The 23,029-nt window shown below is 44.6% G+C and overlaps 1 protein-coding gene and 1 non-coding gene across 2 annotated transcripts in view; one reads left to right on the top strand and one right to left on the bottom strand.

Annotated features, from left to right (window-relative positions):
* The window catches only part of Tmem117 (transmembrane protein 117), a 468,392-nt gene that overhangs the window by 393,944 nt on the left and 51,419 nt on the right, over positions 1-23,029 (bottom strand).
* On the top strand, positions 20,178-20,309 carry LOC120093979 (small nucleolar RNA SNORA17). The gene has a single exon (XR_015626254.1). It is a non-coding gene; the product is annotated as a small nucleolar RNA SNORA17 (small nucleolar RNA).

Genomic DNA, 23,029 nt, shown 5'->3' with positions numbered 1-23,029 from the left:
AGAGATGCTGTTTCGTATGTTTTCTTTAAGATCTGCAAGTCAGAAAGATCAGAGAAGTTGAGATCAAAGACGGAAGACAGCACAGGGGGAAAACCTCCAGGGAAGGCTTGGGAAAGCGAGATGACACTCTCTCAGCAATGGTGGATGACAGCCGGGGAACCTCTGGTTTAATAGAAAAATAAAACAGGAACAAAACTGACAAATAAGCAACACACACAAGGTCTGTAGCAGACAGACGGGCAAGCTCTAGGGAGCGCCTGGCGTGTGAGTGGAGCAACTGAAGCCCATGCCTCTCAGTCACAGATGTGTTGAAGGGAGGAAAACAGAGAGAGAGGGAAAGAGCCAAGGGTTGCAAACAGCAGGAGGAGGAGAGATGCTGGGAAACCCTCTCCTCCAGGTACAGCACTGGAACAACAGTGAGAAGCCTTTAGTAAGAGCCCGTGCTTACACGGTGCTTGGTGACCCCAGGCTCTCCAGGAACTGAACGATCAGAAATTCTGAAGAAGACTCGTGGGTGTCATGCTGCAGGCTGAAACCTAGACAGCAGAGTAGCCCTAAACTGTGGGAAATTATGACAGCTGAGAGTCAGACTCACATACGACTCAGGGAGGTGAGAATGTGGTTGGACAAAAGAGCCTAGAGAAGATCAAAGATGCAAGCTGCAAGTGGCATCCCCCAGCCTCGGGAAGCTCCTCCTACTGGTGAGCACAGCAGTCACGATCTAACCATGAAGACAGACGGGACCAGCATTTATGACCAGACTATGCAAAGGGTCACCAGAGGAAGATTCAACATCTCACTGGACTCCTGAAGAACTAGCCATTGGAATGGCCAGCACCTGCGTCCTGATTCACACGAAGGCCCTGCATCCATGACCCAACCTTACCAAAGAGTGTTCTGGTGATTGGGAAGGAATGCCAAGAGAGTTGAGGCATAACCAGCAAGAAGAAGAAGCAACATCAGGACTCTATCCCTACCCTGAACTCTCTCCCTTGAACATCCTCCTTGACTTAATGTCAATGAACATCTCCCTTGACTTAACGTCAATGTCACCTCATCAGGCCCTTGCGTTCTCATTCCTTCCCCCTCTCTTGTTTTTCTTTTTCCCTTTATTTCCACCCCCCCTTTTTCTATTCTTCTGGTTTTCCCATTGTTTTTAAACCATTTTCCCAAAGAATTCAGGTGAGCCGGGTCTGCAGACTATCACGATCTCAGCACCTGAGACCTAGTACCCTTGCTTTCCTTACCTCTATCTCTTTAAACTGTACCCTTCGCCACATCTGGCTCATCCATACCCCCCCAATCCCTACTGTTTCCTTCTATTTATTTTTCTCATCTTTGTTTTTCCAATCAGTCCAACACTGCTTACTGAGCTTACTTTGCTTTCTTCCCACCAGCACCCAGAGTCACGAGTATCTTAGCGCAGCCAGCAATCCTTCGCTTACAAAATTACTGCAGTTGAGGAGAGAGCTTTACTTGACTGTTGTGTTCGTGGAGGGTCTACCTTTTGACAGTGACTATTTTATAGATAGTATGTTCTGCTTCCAGAACTGAGTGTGCTGTGCCTTATCCTGGTCTAGTGGAAAGAAACTCCTCGGAGCTACTGCAACTACAACGTACTGCCTCACGTAAATGCTTCCACTGAGAGGAGGGAGGGAGACCAAAAACAAGCAAGCTTTAGTCTGCATCCTAGACTCTTTAGACCCAAATGAAGAAACATCAGAGGAAAGGGAAGGGAAGACAATATGTCTCCTCCAAAAATTAGGAGGCTCACGATAAATTTTTTCCAATGAGATGAACTGGATAAAATCCCGAAGAAATCAAAAGATGTAAATTCCAGGAAAACAGAAACAAATGACAGAATTAAATAGGTAAGTGGACATAGGATTTGAAAGAGGAGCTCAATAAGGAAATTTTTAAAAAAGCACTAAAGGGGGAACTGAAATAAGATGTTCAACTCACAAACAGCCAGGCATGAAGCCATGGCCGAGGAACTGGGAGTTAGCGATGTCACTTGAGATAAATTAACAAGAAAGTACAGATGGGGCAGAGAAGATCTATGGGTCATGATGAAAAGAGCAAGTCTGTGAATCACAGGAATTGAAAAGGTAGATGAATTTCAAGCTACGAGCATTGAAAACACTTCCCATAAAATAATGGCGGAAAGTTTCCCAAATCCAGGAAAATTAATGCCGCCAAGTATCAGCCAAGAAGACATCCATGATCACAAGGTTGATGGGTACAAGGCAAAAAGTACTTCATAGCTTCAAATTTTCAGATTTGGAAGACCTGGAAATGACAAAGGGACTGTAGCAGAAGGTGATAATTAAAAGGGGTGTGAACACCAGTGGTGTGAGCCCCAGTGGTGTGAGCCCCAGTGGTTTGAGCCCCAGTGGCAGCACCATCCCTTTAATCCCAGCACTGAGGAAGCAGAGGAAGGGAGATCTCTATGAGTTCGAGGCCAGCCTGGTCTACACAGTGAGTTCCAGGACATCCAGGGCTACACAGAGGAACCCTGCCTTAGAAACCAAAAGAAAAAGGGGGTTGGTGGAATATATGTACTATGAATATAGAGAGATGGCATACTGGGGCTGGCCAAGTTTAAACAGGAATGCAGTTGTGGGCAGAGAAGATAAAGGGGTACAATGAGAGGGTTAGCCATAACTAGGAATATATGATGCAGTCAAAGGGAAACCTGATACTTTATAACTTTTAAAACAAACTTACAAAATAAAGGAAAAACTATGCATGAATGAATAATGTCTATTCTAGAAGCCAAAGGTTATTTTTACACTTACATTTTTACTCACTGTTTTTACAATACGTTTTTACTTTGAAAGATAAGTTAATTAGCATTTTCTGACTTTCCTATTTTATATCAGTAAAATTATGGTAAGTTTTGGCAGTTATTACTGTTGAAATTCGTTTTAGGATTATCCCTAATATGCATGAAGTCATAGGACCTCTGGTCCTAATCTTAGCTCTATGACCACAGCAAAAGAGTCAGGACTGAGGTGTTAGCCCTTCTTAAGTTTTAAGCCATTGCTTCATAAGATTAGGGGAAAGTTCGTTTATTTCTGAAATGTTAGCCAACTCATTGGATAAAGCATTTAGTCTCTGAAGACCATCTGTAACTATTCCATCAGGACCTTCACTGAATATAAAAATGCAACATTGTTCACCAAGTAGGATACAAAGATTTATTTTTAACCAACATACTAAGTATGTTCCTATTCTCCAAGGTCACTTGGCTTCTAGCATCCAGCCAGCCAGACATCCCTTTAAAGGTATCCCTACTGTAATTGATAAGTCTTCTTTAATTATATCTCTGCTTATTGCTGGCCACCAGAATATAGACTATCTGGACATTGTAACTCTTTGACTTCCAGCCTTAAATTCCTTTGGAACTCCCCCTGGGAACTCCTAAGGAGTCAATGTAGGAATCTAAAGACCTGGGTACTGATCTCCTAGCCCTGAGAGTACCGTTGCTAAGAGGAGGAGAATTGAAAGGGAAAAGGGTATGGCCAATTGAATCAGCATGCAAGTATCATACCAGTCGGGTGATACAATAGGGTAAAAGGTTTACCTGTGCACAATACCGTTATATCTCAGTTTTGGGGACACTGGGTTCATAGTAATTACTATTTTCTTCTCCATTGCTTAATACATTTAGGGTGTGGATACAAGCTCCAATATCTCCCACTGGGTGAGGGAAACCATCCCCATCCCATGTATGACACATGAGGTGTAATTCTTCTTTCCTAGTGACAGGGACATAGTTTCAGTGGTCTTGCCTGAACAGCCAGGAACAGAAGCACAGACTCAGGTAACTCTTATCTCCCTTTGTGTCCTCATCCTGTAATGGTGCCAGCACACGGCTTGCTCTAGTGGGGTCTATGTTCCCCCGCAAGGCAAAGGTATATCAATTATAGAGAAAGCCTACCACACAAGCAAAACAATCATTCTTACTGAAAGCATGTATAGTAAGTTTAACTCATTTTAACCTAATTCAACTACTCATATTAAGTTTTTATTTTAAGCTCCTTATCAAATCCAAATATGTCCTGCATCTTTGTATATGTGTATGTGCATATTCCTCACTTTTAAAAATTCTCATAACATAAAACTTGGCAGATATAGCATTTTAGAGTAATGATGTTTCCATTGCCTTAATTACTAAGTTAATAGGAAAAGAATATAGAGCAAATTCCTAGACATCTTTAACCTACTTAAAATTTATTTTTATGAATTTAATCTATCCTATATACACTAGACTTCAGAGATGGAACAAATGGGGGGTCCCTATCAGAAAATGTAGAATTTAAAAGCTAGATTGGTTGGCAGTTTCTTTATTTGGATGCTACATTGCACATGCTCTTTTAGATCAGGTATTTGTTTCATAATAACATGAGCAGATATAAGCAGCACGTTCGTGCTTTCCTAAGCAGCAAATGAAGCGAACCCACCAGTACAATGATCTGCAGGCAGTAAGGCATCATGGGCTCCTTGCAGAATTGCTTTAAAGGCTCCCTGGATGGCTCAGGTGGTAAACTGAGGATACATGTGACTGTCCATCACTGAAAATCCTCTCTCAGTTCTCCATGAAGTGGGACCAGGCATGCCTCAGACTGGAAGGTGGATAGGCTGTTCTACAAGCACTCATGTTCCCACATCTTATTTTATAATAAAGAAATTCAAAACAGTTGTTTCTCTTTCTTAATTTCAGTATCTTCTTATGGTGTATTATTGATCTTCTTGGGCACTGTTGTCAGCAGCCTTCTTATTCTGCTGGGATGGGTCCCACCTCTTTCAACTTCTAACCTGCAGTTTTAGTGGTTCACACACCACAAGTACCAATTCTATGTTGGTTCCAATTTGTTCTTTTTCCAATTTTTATCAGTATTTGATCCCATGGCTGGAAAGGATGGGCTGGAAATGTGAATGGGTGAGTCTGGACAAGAAGGTTTTAAATACCACCTAATCGACTGGACTTCCCACAGCAATTCCTGGGCCTTGCCAGGTCCACAGTGCTATGCTTGCACTTGTGTATGTCCTGTGTCCTTGTCCCAGGACACCAGGAAGGTTCATCTCCTTCAGATCAACTGCTTCATAGGTGCCAAGGGAGTAATCAATCACTCCCAATGTTTCAAGGAATCTGGCACCCTGATGATACGGCAGGGTGCAGAGATGTGTGTGTGTGTGTATCTAGATATAATGTATGCAATACATGCATGTATGCATTTATGTATGTATGCATGCATGCATGTATGCATGCATGTATGTATATATGTATGTATGTATGTGTAAATTATAAAGGAAAGAATTAATCAAAACATCCTATGTCAATCATGGAGATAGTAAAACAAATCTTAAAATTCATATGGAAATAAAATAATGCTGAAGGTATCACATTTTTATTTCAGGTTATACTTCAGAACAATAACAAAAACAGCATGACACTGTACAAAACAGACACATAGTTCAATAGAATGGAATTGAAAACCCAAATTTAAATCCACATAGCTGCAGCTACCTGACTTTTTGCAAGGATGCCACAAATGTACACTGACAAAATGACAGCCTCTTCAGCAAAAGGAGCCAGGGGACTGGTATCTACTTGAACTGGTATCTATGTGGAGAAGAATAAATCCCTTGATTTCTTCCCTTACCTCAGACAAGAGTCCAACTGGATCCAAGACCTTAACATGTGCTGTGAAACTCTCAAACCAGCAGAAGACATGCCAAGACCTCAGCTAGGGCTTTATGAATCGGTCACAATTCACTCTGGAAATAATGCCACCAACTGATGAAAAGGACCTCAGAAAACTGAACAGCTCTTACACAGCAAAGGAATACTTTATCAAGTGAAAAGATGGCCTATGGAAGAGGGAGAGCATCTGAGCTGGGAAGCCAGCTTTGTTTGCTAATATGCTTATTTATAGCTGCTGTGGCTTGACTGTAAGCAGCATAATCTCATTACGGTCCTGAGGATAGAAAGGTCCATTGTGCAGTTACCGCACTTTGTTCATCCATCCATCCCACCTCTGTTATCCAACCAAAGAAAATCTGTATATCTGACAGAGCAGTGTCCAGAATACATAAAGAACTCAAAAGATAATAAGAAATCAAACCATCCAATCAATGAATGTACAAATGCAATGACCAGACAGTTCTCAAAAGATGAAAATCAAATGGCCAAGAAACACACACACACACACACACACACACACACACACACACACACACACACACACATTAAACCCCACTAACCAGCAGAGAAACACAAAATAAAAGTACAGTAAGTTTCCCTTTTGCTTCAGTCAAAATGGCAGTCCTTAAGAAACAAGAGCAACAGGTCATGTCAAGAATGTGGGAAAGAGGACACCTGAGAGACTGTGAGGACCCATAGAAACTGAAAATACAAGGATCTCATGACCCAGCCATACCATTTCTGAGCACTTAAGGACCCTACCAAGCATTTCAGAGATGCCTGCTCATCTGTGCTTGCTAGTCACACTTGCTAGTCACACTGCTAGTCACACTTGCTAGTCACACTTGCTAGTCACACTTGCTAGTCACACTTGCTAGTCACACTGCTAGTCACACTTGCTAGTCACACTTGCTAGTCACACTGCTAGTCACACTGCTAGTCACACTTGCTAGTCACACTTGCTAGTCACACTTGCTAGTCACACTTGCTGGTCACACTTGCTGGTCACACTGCTAGTCACACTGCTAGTCACACTGCTAGTCACACTGCTAGTCAGACTTGCTAGTCACACTGCTAGTCACACTTGCTAGTCACACTTGCTAGTCACACTGCTAGTCACACTGCTAGTCACACTTGCTAGTCACACTTGCTAGTCACACTTGCTAGTCACACTGCTAGTCACACTTGCTAGTCACACTTGCTAGTCACACTTGCTAGTCACACTTGCTAGTCACACTGCTAGTCACACTTGCTAGTCACACTGCTAGTCACACTGCTAGTCACACTGCTAGTCACACTTGCTAGTCACACTTGCTAGTCACACTGCTAGTCACACTTGCTAGTCACACTTGCTAGTCACACTGCTAGTCACACTGCTAGTCACACTTGCTAGTCACACTTGCTAGTCACACTTGCTAGTCACACTTGCTAGTCACACTTGCTAAGTTATGGCATGACCTGGCTGAGGAACAACAGAGGAGTGAATGAATCCGTATTAAATCCACACAGAGGACTCTTCTATTCCAAGGACTACAGTGACATTGTGTTGTTCACAGTCAAGTAGAAAGAATGATAGATAAATATATAAGCAAATGAACTTAGTCTCTCAAAGATAAACATTTTTTTCAGCCCGTGTGTGATCCTGTATTTTATAGAGATAAATAAATTCATGTATGTGTTATATATGGCATAAAAGTAGAAGCAAAACTTCCTATGGGGACTAATTTGAAATTAGCTTTCACTCCTTGTGTTTGTCATTGGGTGAAGTAAATCCTGGAAAGGCAACCTAAGAGATAAAGTGTAGGTTTGGGCTTCCGTTCCAACTAGGTCTCATCACAGTGGGGACAGAACAGCAGCAGGCGCTCAAGACCACTAGGCACACTGCATTCATAGACAGGAAGCAGACACTGCCTAAACCGGAAGCAGAGGGAAGCAAAGGCTTGTGCTCAGCAAGCTTTCTTCTGAAGCCAAACTGGGAATAATGCCACCTACTTTTACCTGAGTCTTCCCACCTCGATTAACCTAATCCAGATGGTCCTTCACAGTGGCCTGCCTTCTCGGTGACTCTAGATCTGGTCAGAGTTGATTATCATGATTAACCATTACGGCATGGAGGGAGTGTTACTCAACATACATTATATATTCATTATGTATCTGCATGTGCCTAGCCAGTGCTGTGCATGAGGAACATAAACAATTTTAAAGGACCCTTTAAAGACTGCTTGAGGAAGACTTCAGCTGACCAGCTGTGATCACAGAGGAGACGGGGGAAACAGGAATAAATGGAGACAATACACCACAAACAACCATCAAACTAAAAGCCACCTGTGCGAAACTGTGAAATCATCACAAATCTTGTGGCATTTAAAGATGAAAACTAAAAATAAAACCCCTTCTAAGTAAAAACCGCCTTGATCCGTGACCGCGAAATGACATCGCACATCTCCGTGAAGCACAGAGACTTAGAGTGGCGCAGGCCACCATCCCAACCATTTCTCAAACTGTTGCAAAGGATTGAAAAGCAGAGGATAAGGTTTTGGAGGCTGGATTCAAAAGCTTGCTGTCTGCTTGACAGAGCTTCTTCAAGTGACCAGAGAGAATGACCAGGCAAGCCTTCGATTGTGGGCCTGGCTGACAGACTGACAGCTTCCTGGGGTCCCAAGCCACAGCACTGGGCTGTTCTCACAGTGCACATGGAAAAGCGCTGTTACGGAGCTTTGCTCCCCTGCAGGCCACTGAGCTTTGGGTAATAGATAAAATTAGTTCCGCGATTATTCTGGAAACGTGTAAGGGCTCATTAGGACCTGAAGTATGGGAATGTGTGACGCAAACTGACGACCATACGTAGAGGTATAAAGAGCTCTGGGGACAAATTATGCTGGGGTAATAGTTCTGGTTGGTGGTTTCACCCTAAGAGAAGCTGCTATCATAATGACAGAGAAGAGAACTTTGGGGAAATAAATCCCCTAGCACCAATGACCCATAATTAAGTAGTTTCAAAGGTCAGCATTAGTGTGGCAAATGTCACTCGTGACATTTCTTCCTCTGCTCTAATTTACACCATGTGTCATAGCTTATCACACACTGAGCCCTTTAGTCAGAAAGTGGGTGCCCACATCACCAAGAAGCAGTGGGCGTGAGCAATCAGGGTTCGTGTCAGATAGACGAATAGTGAAGCTACAGCTGAGATGGTCATAACTCACTTCTCTTTGAGTATTCATAAAGCACTGCTTCCAGTACTCAATTTTAATATGGAAATTACTACATGGCTCACTTATATGAAGAAGAAAACAAATGGAAAACAGGAAGCCACACTAGACTTTGCCCAGCTGGCGACTGGCGTTTCCCGAGAAGACGTCTCGATCCATTATTGTACTTCTTCTCCATTTAACAGAGATACATAGTAATAAAAGTGATTTAGTGACGGCGTAATCTATCCAGACACTGTTCTAATACTAGATGGCTATTACTTAATATAAATGTATTACAAATTGCATTCCTATGTGGAACCTCACAAATATAACCTTCCATGAATTAATAATATTTCATAGCGCTGACTTCTTTTTTTTTCTGTCTGAGGGTATAAAAATCTGTGGTTGGGATACTTGTATATTTTTCAATACTTACAATTCCAAAAACTGTCTGCCCTCAATGCAGTTATATGACTATAAAAAAAATAAAAGCTGATGGCTTTTATGTTGTGCTGACTTCAAGCTATGAAAGAGAAATATCGTCTTCCGAGTTGCTGCTTAATCAAATATGTAAACCCGTAACTTCAGAGATATTGGTAGGAAATTCTCTCCAATATAAGCCAATCTTAATTAATGCCTTGTACAATCTAAAAGCAGCTATTGGCCAATACCTGGGTGAAGTCATCAGTCATGGGGTGTTCTGTAGGGGCAAATGTTGATATTATCACAGTCCAAATGCTTCTATGGCTGACTGAGAACATGTAAAATCAAACTGATACCTACTGTGGGTTACATAAAAGTCAGTGTCATACTTGACAGTATGTCAACAGTATGTAAACAGGAAGCACAACAGTTTGCACATACAGAGTGTGTGTGTGTGTGTGTGTGTGTGTGTTGCTTTTAGATAAGTGTCATTGCACTCCCCTTTATTGCTGTGTCTTTGAACTATCCCAGTTCCGTTACAACGGGTCATACTTCTCCACTAACACTGAGATTTGCATAAGGGTTAAACACTGTCTGTCTACTCCCTGGTCCAGGCAGTTTCTTTCTAGGAGGAGAATGACCCGGTAGCCATCACAAACTTAACATCTCCACTTGCTGGAGAGAAGAAGTTTTCACATTTTGCAAGAAATATCTATATCATGTCTTCTTCTCCCACTGCAGAGGAATGGATGCAAAGATTGTAGGAGCCACAGATGGTAGATGACCACAAGGAAGCAGTATCCTCCAGACCCAGCAAGGCACTTGCATATATGACCTTACACCAGTTGTAACAGCACAAGACTGTGAGCTCAAGCCAGGTAGACCCGCAGCACTGAGGGTGGAGGTGGGCGGGCATGAAGTCCCACTCCTGGCTGAGGAGGTATTGGTGACCAATAGCTTCTGGGAGAAGGAGAGTCAGCATCCTTTAAGGGTGTGACCTCTCTAAGTTGACCATGCTACAGGGGGTGGCCTTACATCCAAGAGTGTATCACAATCACCAACAGGATTTAATGGGCTCTATTTCTTTTAAGTACAAAAGTTGGGGTTGTAAACAGGTTGGGTAGATCTGGAGGAACTGGAGGAGGAGGATGAATAGGATCAAAATAAATGGAATTAAATCCTGAAAGAACAAAGTATTATATATAAAGAAAATCGGTGTGTGTAAGTAAAATCCTCTGTCACTAGAGTCCAGCCTGGCAGGGACATTCCTAGTTCCCATTCTGCTCTGCCCTCCGGCAGGAGTGCCCACCATAGCACAATCCAGGACTGCAGAAATGCACTTGAGTTTAGAGTTCAGGGTTAAAGACCTCTAGCCTGAGATACAAGCCGCAATCCTAGGAGGTAGTCTAGCAGGAACAAGAAGATCTCTGAAGTTACAGGTGTGCATGCTTGATTAAGGAAAAACTTGTAAACTGACCTTTTCCTTTCATAACCTGAAGTTAATGCAACATGAAAGCAATCAGCTTTAAGTAATCGACTTAAACTTTTTTGCCTCTACTTGTTCATATTTCTTACTTTATTTAGAACATGTGCAGGAAAGCAGTGTGCTTCTAGTTGGGCCTCCAAAAGGACTTAAAAACCATCAGTGAACACGGTAGCTGAATATCCCACAGAATGATACATTTTAACAAGACTATTTCCCTGAAGCTGAAATCTTATATCTTGCCAAATACAAAAGAAAATACAAAGAAGAAATAAAGTTTTTAAAAAAGATTTACAAATTAGCACACATTGGCCTAGACTTTGACTTTATGTCAATTCTCAGATAACCTATTGTGTGCATATTGCCAGAATGAGAGAGAGAGAGTAGAGGGAAAAAAATGAATGAATGAGTAGAAACAACCTTATAAAATAGAGTTGACTTGTGGTTACCTCCACAAGCAAGGCTCTTTATTATGTCATGTCCTGCTTCTGCATACAAGGAAGTACTCTGATGTGGGCAAATGACATCGTGCCTGAGTTTTGGAGAACGACTTAGCACTACGAGCAACAAGAGTTCGGGGAAGAAAGCCATAGAGAGACAACAGGAGGGAGCTGCGAGCAGATCACTTGATGAAAGCAGCCGAAAAGTGGTCAAACGGAAAGGTAACCTACGTGGGAAGCCAGTACCATTGAAAGCATGTCGGTAGGAATCAGGTAATCAATGAAGACGGGAGAGAGGGAGAGAGGGAGAGAGGGAGAGAGGGAGAGAGAGAGAGAGGGAGAGAGGGAGAGAGGGAGAGAGGGAGAGAGGGAGAGAGGGAGAGAGGGAGAGAGGGAGAGAGGGAGAGAGGGAGAGAGAGAGAGAGAGAGAGAGAGAGAGAGAGAGAGAGACTCTGAGTACACAGAGCCTGAACCCTAATTGATACAGTTAATATAGAACCCATTCCTTTCCTCCCTCGAGGGACTTGACATTCAGTTGAGGAATTGATATGGATGGAAAGAAAAGGCAAACAAAATAGGATTGTGTAGCACTTGAGCGCACGCCGTACAAGAGAGAAAAGGGAAAAGGGAGAACAACAGGGTGGTAAAAATGAAAGCTGCTTGAGTTCTCCCTCTTGGGCACGGCCCCTCACACACTAGCTCTTTCCAAACTTCTCACCAAGCTTCTGACTGGATAACTGTCCCGTTTGTGGATGAAGAGTAGACGCTTGGAGGTTCCCCGTGTAGTCCCCAAGCCAGCCACCCAGCTCGTGAGTGGGAGGTCTCTGATTTAAACCCAACTCCCTGAGGCTCCTCCAGCTGCTTTTTCTCTGTGTGCGGAACAATAACTCTTTGTGAGATTATATGCAAAGGCAACCCAGCACTAGAAAATGGGGAAACACAGTCCTTCAGCTACCCGTCTGCCAAAGGGTTGCTGCCATGCTCTGCCCACACATGAGCGAAGGAAGCACCCCCACGAAGAAAGCGCTTCTGTACATTTGGAAGTACCCAGAATAGATCTAACTACAGGAAAGGGCACAGACAGCTCTACAGACAAATATCACAGGGCTCAGGGAGAAAAATCCCACAAGAGAAAAGAGCGGGAAATGCCACAGGGTGCAAATAAGGAAAGAGAATATTATTTTAAGAGAATCAATAAAGTCAGGGTATTTTTTTTTAATGGAAGGCTGGGTACCTGTTCCGGTTTGCTTCTCTGTTACTCCAATAAAACACTGACCGAAAGGGGGCAAAGGGGCCCATTTCAGCCTACAGTTAGAGCACATTATGGAGGGAAAGTAAGGCAGAGACACGGAGGTGAGGACTAAAGTTGAGGCCATCAGGAGTGATACAGACGGGCTAGCTCTCCCTGCCTCACTCAGCTGTTTAAACGAGGGCTCAGTAATGGTGCCACCCACAGTGAGCTGGGCCCTCCCAAATCAATCATCAATCAGGACAATGTACCATAGACATGCTCACAGGCCAATCTCATAGAGATGATTCTGAGGGTCCTTCTTCCCATGTGTGTCCGATTAAAAAACCAGCTTTATCCACCACAGCCGTTTTAGAATAAAGGCAACCAATATCCAGTTGCAGAAGTCACTGTGAGTCAAATGTAGCAGTGGAGAGATGGAGAGCTACTAGAAAACAGCAGTGGCTCTAAAATGTAGACACGGGAAGGGAAGAACTGCAAAAACCCAGCCAAGACACTGCACTTGACTGTGGACGCAGTGAACAGCTAGGCTTCCGAGCAGAGACGAGGCTGTCTCAGATTTACACTCTGTAAGACAAATGTATAGAATGTCATTCACGTTTAAATGATGCATTTTAAAACACTCGTGAAATGACACGAGGGGAAGTGCCAGGTTTCAGGAGGCATGGTGGTGAAAGGTGTGTTTAAAGAGAAAAAAGCATGCGAGAATCTCTACAGGCGGAAGCTGTACTTAGTGAGGGCCGAGGGGGAGAGAAGACGAAGATTCGGTCCCAGGGCAAGCAGTAAGAGAAGAACACAAGGAGAAAGTTGCAGGCTGTTGGTGTGCGAGCACCGTGGGTAAAGGAAAGGCACGCTGAATCCAGCAAACGTCAGCCTGGAAGAGACTGAGAGGGACAGAGACAGTGCCACTGGATCTGCCGTCAGGGGCTCGAATGCTATCAGTTTTGATCTGCACAGTGAGCTCTTGAACGTTAAACATTAAAACAGTCGCCACAAAAAGAGACCTACAAATTAAAACCATATAAAAGATGCCATTATCTCACACCTATTAAAGTGGCTTTGATTGATTGATTGATTATCTATATATGTATTTATTTGGTTGTTCAAGACCAAGTTTCTACTGGCTATCCTGGAGCGCTCTCTTTCTCTCTCTCTCTCTCTCTCTCTCTCTCTCTCTCTCTCTCTCTCTCTCTCTCTCTGTGTGTGTGTGTGTGTGTGTGTGTGTGTGTGTGTGTGTGTGCATGTGTGTAGACCAAGCTGGCCTCCAACTCATGGAGATCCACCTGCCTCTGTCTCCTGAGGCTGGAAGATGGCTATTGTTGAGCTTGGTCTGTTTCTACGTATTGCAATGCTAAATTCTGTACCTAAGGTCTAGGCCTAGGAGTGACTTCTCATGTTTACAGGATGGTTAAATAAGATTGGCTACCCAATTAACTGGAGGGATTAGAGGTAGGTGGGCTTTGAGTTACCTGGTTGGGGGTGGAGAAGAGACAGGAGTGAGGAGAGACCTGGGGGAGGAGGATGAAGACTGAGGGGAGAGGAGGAAGCTGTCATGAGGGGAGATGGACCGTGAAGCACATGCCCAGGAGAAACGGCAAGTATCTGGGGTACACCGCTGGGGCTAGCCAGGCCAGCAGTTAGAAAAGTAAATTAGGGGTTACCCCCCCCAGAAATTCTCAAAGCCAAATAAAATAACCATAGTCTGAGTCTCATTTATTTGTAAGCTAGCTGGGGTTACGTTTAAATTGGTTGTAATATAGGTATTATGAACAATTAATGATAAGTAATGGCTAGGATATAGAAAAGTTGTAACTGCTAGATAGTGTTGGTGGGAACTAAAAATGCTTCCAATAAAGAAGACAATATGTAGGTTCCTCAAAACAATAAAATTAGGGCTGAGCGTGACACATGCGTGAGCACACACACACACACACACACACACACGCACACACACACACACATATGTTGAAAGGAGTCTGGTTGAGAAGAGGAACAGGAATGTCGGGGGACACAAGGTGTTAACAGAGAGAGAATACCAATCCCAATGTGGTGGGCTGAATATGCTTGGCCCATGGGAAGTGGCACCATTAGGAGGAGCGGCCTCGTCAGAACAGGCAGGTATGGGGAGGAAGTTCATCACTGCAGGAGTGGGCTTTGAAGTCCTATGCTCAAGCTCAACCCTGTCCGGAAGACAGCCTCCTCCTGGCTGCCATAGCAACAAGATGTAGAACTCTCGACTCCTCCAGCACTATGTTTTTCTGCGTGCTGCCATGCTTCCCGCCATGATGGTAATGGACTGAAGCTCGGAAACTGCAAGCCAGCCCCAAACAAATGTTTCCTTCATAAAAGTTGCCTTGGTCATGTTGTCTCTTCACAGCAATGAAACCCTAAGATACACATTATGTGTGTGTGTGGGAGGGGGTGTGTATCTGTGTCTGTGTGTATATGTGTGGATGTCTGTGTCTATGTGTTTGTGTGTGTATGTGTGTGTGTCTATCTATGTGTGTTTGTGTGTCTGTTTGTATGTGTGTCTGTGTGTCTATGTGTTTGTGTGTGTGTCTATGTATTTGTGTGAGTCTATGTGTGTGTATGTCTGTGTTTGTGTGTGTCTGTTTGTGTGTTTATGTGTTTGTGTGTATGTGTTTGTGTATGTGTCTATGTGTTTGTGTTTATGTGTATGTCTATGTGTTTGTGTGTGTATGTGTTTGTGTGTGTGTGTGTCTGTGTGTGTGTCCATGTGTCTGTGTGTGTGTCTATGTGTATGTCTATGTGTTTGTGTGTGTATGTGTTTGTGTGTGTGTGTCTGTGTGTGTGTCCATGTGTCTGTGTGTGTGTCTATGGGCTTTTGTGTGTGTATCTGTGTTTGTGTGTATGTGTCTATATGTTTGTGTGTATGTATTTGTGTGTGTGTTTGTGTGTGTATGTATTTGTGTGTGTGTGTGTGTGTGTGTGTGTGTGTGTGTGTGTGTGTACCAATGAGGACTGGCTTGCTCCTTAAGGCACTTGCCCAGCTTTCTTCCTTATACAACCCACCATTGCACAAGTGTGTACAGTAGGCTGGACCCTCCACATCAATCATCAACTTAAAACATAATAAATGCCCACCCAGGCTTTCCTACAGGCCAAGCCGATGGAGATGCCTTGTTAACTGTAGCTCCCTCTTCCTAGGTGACCCCAGCTTGTGTCAAGATGACAAAAACTAAGCAGCCTAAGCTCCAAGATTCCAAGCTGCGAAAACCTCCTGAAAATGTCTCCTTACAGTAACAATTTAAAGACATCTGAGAGGAGGGGTGAAAATCGGCTGCTCTGATATTATGAACATTCCTGGTTTTATTCTGCCCAAAAATCCTTTTTAAAAATGAGTTCTCTCACAATCAAAATAGAGAGAAACAGTGACTGTAGCGATTGTGCTCAGGCCTGGCCCTGTCTTCAAAGACATGTCTCAGTCTGGTCTATTATTGTTCATGATTATCTATTTCCTTTCTGTGAGTGGACCGATATCCTTCCTGTGGCTGCATTCACAGTGCCTCCCAGTGGGAAGAGATACGTCCCTCATCCCTTGACATCATGTGATTTAACTGGTATAATGTGGGAAAAATAAAGGTCTCCATCCGAGAAGAAACTAAAAAAAAAAAAAAAAGAATGAGTTCTCTGCAGACATTTGCCATGGCTCAGTGAGTAGGAAGAGGAGCTCCCGGACGGGAAACTGAGGCTGATAACTAACGTAGCCACTTCTCACTGCCCCTCCAGTGAGCGGTGTCTTACTCCTCTGTGACTCTGCCTTCTCGCATGTAAAGATGAATGTGGTAAAGTTAACCAACGCATAGGACAGCTAACAGCCTCACCTCTTAGAAGTCACGGGCCAACGTGCCTGACGGGGGACACGCACTGAAGGTGCCTTCGTGTTCTTGCCTCCGCACTACCAACAAACACGCTGGAGGCCTGCATGCAACCCATCTCAACTAGCATGGGTTAAGTGGCCATGCTACCTCATGGCTTCGGTTCACTTGAATGCCTGCTAGCGAAATACAATGCTATGGATCTGCTGGTTGCAGGAAAGAAGAATGGACCCATGTGGGGGCAGCACAGGGGTTTGTTCGCTCTAAAATCTGGATTGTCCGATCAGTAGCCTAGATCTCCTATAAACCAAGCAGAAGTCAGAAAGAGCTTGCAACTCTGCCGTGCATATCCTCCACAGCATGGTACAGGAGTCCGGCACAGTTCATGTCACAGCTCATGCAATGTGATAAAATCCTGTGGCCATAGACTTATGATTTCAAGACTTGAAGATGCAAAAATCATGAAGATAAAGAATATACACAGAAAGTACATGTACATAAAATATACCCAAATATTAGCACTGGTGGTCTCTAGTTGACGGGACTACCGGGAGATTTTCCTCGTTATACTTTGTTTAATAATTCAAGCAAGATTTTCCTAAGAAAGCAGAAAGATTGTTGTGCTTGACATCAAGTGCAGCTCCTTCCCCCTGTGCCCTCCCCTCAGGCTCCTCCCACGCCTTTCCTCTGCTCTGAGGTCTGATCTCAGCTCTAAGTGTCACTGAGTCAAGAGCACATGCTGCCGGGCACTGTGAATTCATCCTTCCCGATTTTAGTGACTCAACTTCTATTCTCTCCTTGACACTGCTGACCACCACAGCCCAAACAACCCTTTTATATTACCGGACAAAAACAAAACAAAGTTGCAGGGCTGTGGGTGCAGGAAGTAACAGAGTCTCTATTCGCAACAGTAAAGTGCTCACATCAACTGATCCTAACTCAAAAATAAGGTTCTCTTTTCCTCCCCCTCCCCCTACGGGTCACACAGACCGACTTCACAGAGTTCAGTAAACATGGGTTTCTCTTCTTAGTAACATCACTTGAGTACACCACAGAGCCATTCACGATGAACAAAGTCAAACAGTCAAGTTTCAACCTTTTGAGGCTTCCAGCTTCCTCTCCCTTTGATCTCAGTGTTTCAAAATATCTGCATGTTTTTTTGGACCACTCCTGCATATCCAAAATGAACCGATTCTATGAATGAGAGCAAAGACACGTGCTGTCTCTGCGGATGTCCTCAGTCCAGGCACGCTCAGCAGGAAAAGTAATCCACTGTTTCCTCCCAAGGCTCGCTCTCATGCATTCAGCCAGAGGCTGCAAGCTCCAATGGCAGAGCCTTTCTCCATTCTCTTCTCCACTGACAGCCTAGCACAGGCTACAGCTTGGCGTACAGGAGCGCTGCAAGACGTTGTGCACTGGCCAGTTACTTCATTCAGTCACCAAATCAGATTCAGAGCAAGGATAAGATGGGTAAGTGTGGTCCCAGCACGGCCACATGGAGTATGTTGACTGGCCCAGATGCTCAGAAGGCTTGCCAGTCTGAGAGGGGAAAGAGGACAGGAAGGGGAGCAAGGGTCAGGGCGCGCTCTCCGGCACAACTGTGTCTCTCTGCAGAGGACCGCTCCTACCTTCCCTTTCTCTCCGCCTACTGGTATTTGCAGGCTGTGGGTTCATAGCTTGCATTGATTGAATACAGGGAGCAAGGACCTCCTCTTCCCACCTGCTTAGTCCTCCCCAGAATGTACCAGAAACATGGAAAGGGCAAAGCATATCTGCCTCTCACACTGGGTATTTTACACCGGATATCCAGGCAACGCATTAGAGAATTACTTGTATTGAAATGAATCACAGAGAGCCCGTGAGACCTTTGGTTAAGAGTCAGACATAAAAATCGGTTCCTTGCAACACTGTGGCTTTCAACTGCATGTCTGTTCACATAAATGAAAACCAATTACTTCTCTTTCACCATGGTGACAGTAAACAAAGAACGTGAAAGATTTCATGATGATTCTTTATTGCTGGGTTCAGGTGTAGTGTATGACTTCATGCCGTGCTGAAATCTAATTCATATCGCATTTTTGGGGGGATAGTTGATACAGGCTATGAAAACAATGTGTCACCCGGCGGCAAAGGGTATTAGTTCTAAACACACTGAGTGACAGACGGGACCAGCTTACCTCCACCTGCTGCTCCTTCCTAACCCCCCTTACAGATCCCTTTAAATTGATCCAACCCTCCACCCGGAATGAGTCCACCTCTACCTCACCATGAGTCCGTCAAATGTAATCGGACCCGATCACAGTGTTGTTGGGCCGGATGACCGAACTCATTCTATACTAGTTAAATATCTAGGCACTAAGACATTTAAAACTTGAACATAAAGCAGCATGGCCCCTTTGATACTGTTGTGTCACTAAGCATTTTTGTTTTATTCTGTTTAACACCTGTCTGGAGCTCACTCTGCAGAACAGGCTGACGTTGACCTCACCCAAGTTCCCCCTGCCTCTGCCTTCCATGTGCTGGGATGAAAGGCGTGTACCACCATGCCAAGCCTCCACTTTTAAGTCTAAGAACCCACAGACCATTCATGGATGAACTTTCAGAGGTAGACAAGTCCCTTATGGAAAGTTCAGTGTGCTTATACATTTAGCTTTTGAATCTTTTCCTTTGGAATTGTTGTAAATAATGAGCAATCTTGGTGATGATAAATCTTCCTTGGAGATGATGTCTCGGTTAGAGTTTTACTGCTGTGTACAGACACCATGACCAAGACAACTCTCATAAGGACAACATTTCATGGGGGCTGGCTTACAAGTTCAGAGGTTCAGTCCATTATCATCAAGGCAGGAGCATGGCATCGTCCAGGCAGGCATGGTGCAGGAGGAGCTGAGAGTTCTACATATTGCTCTGAAGGCTGCTAGCAGAATGCTGACTTCCAGATAGATAGGATGAGGGCCTTAAAGCCCACGCTCACAGTGACACACCTATTCCAACAAGACCACACCTCCTAATAGTGCCACCCCCTGAGCTGAGCACATACAAACCACCATAGATGGCTTTGAGGGGAAAGCATGGCAAGAAAATATAGTAAGTAAATTAATGGATTGTGTAGTCTGTTCTTGTAATATAACCACAAAATAAAGGGACCTTTTGTTAGGAGATCTAAGGTACACTAAAGGCTAAAAAGAACCATTGAAAGTCACATGGGAAAGTACCAGTAAAACATCAGTACTTTATCAGATAATACTAACCAAAGGGGTGAAATCGTAATTTATTGGGTTTTTTTTTTGTTGTTGGACAAATATTTACTGCCTCCCACCTAGCAGACACTCTTAGAAGTGCTGAAGGTCACAGTTAACAAAAGTTCCCACCCTCGTATAAGACTTCTATTCTGCTGCCTGTTTTTTAATTATTTTTTCTTCATTTTTATGTATACAGTGTTTAGTCTGTGAACTATGTGTGTGTGTGTGTGTCACCTACAGAAGCAAGAGAGCAATGGATTCCCCCCAAAACTAGAGAAAACTGAGCTGCTATCTGGGTGAGTGGATCTAAAGCTTCTCCTCTGGAAGAGCATTCAGCCGCCTCTCCAGCCCCTCTGCCACCCGTTTAACAGTTCAATTAATCTACCCTGCAGTGCTCAACGATTAAAGTGTAAATGTTAGCGGCCACGAAGCAAAATAAAATGTAAAAGGAGGTCCATTTCAGGAAAGCATCATATTTGGGAAGCGAAGTACTCGTAGCAGATACGCTCCGGTGTGTAGAACGTGAGTTATCCCGACCGGTGGGAACGGACGATGGACAGGGTTGCTGCAACCAAGTGCAGAAATTTAAAAGTAAAAAACCCTGCTTCTAGAGGCCTTGCAGGTGTGGCCGCTATGTCACATGTGCGCCAGCAGGTGGCAGCGAAGAGAGAGGCTATGTCCACACTCAGGGTTCTGACCCGCAAGCATCCGAATGATTAATAGACTAACATTTCCTAAAAAAGCAAGCCCGAGACAACTACCAAAAGTCCGCACCTCGAAGGCTGGGATGGGTCCCCAGGTCGGCGAACAAGGGGACTGGAAGAGCCCTGCCTGGGGCGGGAATGAGCCCCAGACAGACAACCCTCACATGGGGATACAGCAGACCACCAGACTGGCACCGTGGGTCCCAGACAGGGCCTACCCTGAGATGACCACCAGCCCAGGGCTGAGCAGGCCTGCAGCCCGTGCCTGACATGACCCCTGCCCAGTGCCAGAGTATAGCACTCCTGAGGTGATGCCAGACATTCACCTGGTCACCGCAAAGAAGATCAAGAAAGTGGTGGAGAAATGGGAGAGAGAAACAGAAGGATGTAGGCACAGTGAGGAGAGGCAGAACTGGTGACTTCAGGGTATGGAGAAACAGCCTGATGTGAGTAGCCAGTGATGCCACCTAGGACCATGATAGGGTCCTGGGCTGTGCTGCCACCAAGGGCCACATCTGGGTCCATGGAGGTCTGTTACCACCAAAGGCCAGGTGGAAGTCCCTGGTCTGGCCTGGTACCCAGCGACATGTTGATGTCTGAAGGCTGTGCGGAGTTGGCCCCACCCCGGACCTAGGCATTATGGGAAAGCTGGCCCTTGGAGGCCTGAGAGTAGGAGAGATGATCCCAACGCCTAGCTAGCTGCAGCACTCCAGAGAGCAGGCTCTGCACCTCCCCAGGGCAGCATAATAGAAGTGACCCTGAGGGGAGGGAGTACAGGAGAGCCATCCCTGAGGGCATGAGCATGGGAGAGGTGGCCCTGACACTTGACTGCCTCGTGGTGCTATTGGGGGGAGGGTGCCTCCCGCTTTGCCCCTTGTCGCCTATAGCAGACAGGAGAGGTGGCACCGAGGTTATCAGAGAGGGAGACCTGGCCCTGCCTCTCCACAGAGAGCTGCAGAGCTGGTCCTGGATGTGGGGGACAGGGGCTGCTAAGCCAGCCCTGAGGGTGTGAGCATAGGAGAGCCAGCCCTGTCTCTTGCCCACTCCTGGGCAGCAGGGAAGAGCTGGCCCTGACTGAGGGTGCTGCCGGTGAGTCAGCCCTGAGGGCCTGAGAGCGGGCGAGCCAGTGGGCGAGGTCAGATACCTCTCAGGCCCAGATCCAGGGCTCTGAATTGGACCCCATCGATGAACTTGCATGAAGGTTCCAAGACTACAGATCCAAGACTACAGGATCTCCATGACACAACACAGCACACCAACAGCATATCCTAGAGTCACAGTGGTGTTCCAGTACTGAACAGCATTGCACATTATTGAGTAGCAGAAGCCAGAGGCCTCATACCAGACTACCACACTAGACATTAGCAAACAAAGAAGTGTGGACACACTGTGACACACTACAGCTTCCACAAGATGGATGGATGGATAGATAGATAGATAGATAGATAGATAGATAGATAGATAGATAGATCGGTAGACAGGTAGACAGGTAGATAGATAGATGATAGATAGATAGATAGATAGATAGATAGATAGATAGATCGGTAGACAGGTAGACAGGTAGATAGATAGATGATAGATAGATAGATAGATAGATAGATAGATAGATAGATAGATGATAGATAGATAGATAGATGATAGATAGATAGATAGATAGATAGATAGATAGATAGATAGATAGACAGACAGATAGACAGGTAGACAGACAGACAGACAGATGATAGATAGATAGATGGGTGGGTAGAAAGGTAGATAGACTGACAAATAGTATCCAATGAAATGGGCACACATTTACTTACAAGCTGAATATTCGGCAAGCACTTCATGGCTAAATGTGATAGGAGTGGAAGGTAGAGAATGAGGCTTTGTTTCATACAGTGGAGGGAAAGCGTAGCCATCAGAACGGTGGTATTTGAGTGCATAAAGGACTCATTGAGGCAGAGAGAAGACTTGCTCACCACTCCTGGCGGGAGAAAGATGAGAAAGGACAGGGATCCTGTGCCAAGAGGTCAGACGCCCAGAGCACCGAGGATAGGCATAAAATGGTCCAGACGGGGCTGCGCACGTGAAGACCAGTCTGTGTGTTACGTAATCCTTCCGAGAAACAGCCCACTGGCAAGCTCTTAAGAGTAGGCATATCAAATCCTTAACATTTTCTCTAATGTCAGCCCTTCCCTAGAGCCCTCATCTCAGACCACGGGTGTTCCCATCCTCTACTGCTTTGCCTTGTTCTTAGTCTAAAAGGGGAGCGAGGTGGCTTCAAACATTATAGCTGATTGTGAATGAGACTGAATAATATTAATGCTACCCATGAAAACCCAGCTAACGAAATTTTCTATCATGCTGTTATTTTCATCTATGGAGAGAGAAACGGTTTAAATGTGGCTGCTTCACTCTGCATTCATTAACTTCCTCTGGCACTCAATTGACCTCCTGTCCTCAACACTCAATTTTGGAAGAAAGTTCCTAATAAAAGACCAGCAAAAGGGAAATTACTCCTGCCTCAGGACCTATAATAATAGGTAAATTTTCCTTACAGAATTTCAAGATACCCATTTTACTTGGTTTTTAATCAAATATGTATGTGTTCATGTGCACATATGTGTGTATGTGTGTGTATTGTGTGTATATGTATACATATGTGTGTGTGTGTGTGTGTGTGAGAGAGAGAGAGAGAGAGAGAATAAGTATATGTGTATGCATGTAATGGAGTATGTGTGTATCTGTGTCTATATGGATATGTACATG

This window comes from Rattus norvegicus, chromosome 7, assembly GCF_021556685.1.
Source record: "Rattus norvegicus strain SHRSP/BbbUtx chromosome 7, alternate assembly SHRSP_T2T, whole genome shotgun sequence".
NCBI classification, from domain to species: Eukaryota; Metazoa; Chordata; class Mammalia; order Rodentia; family Muridae; genus Rattus; species Rattus norvegicus.
The sequence above is the reverse complement of the archived record's forward strand: the minus strand, read 5'-3'. Positions and strand labels throughout refer to the sequence as shown.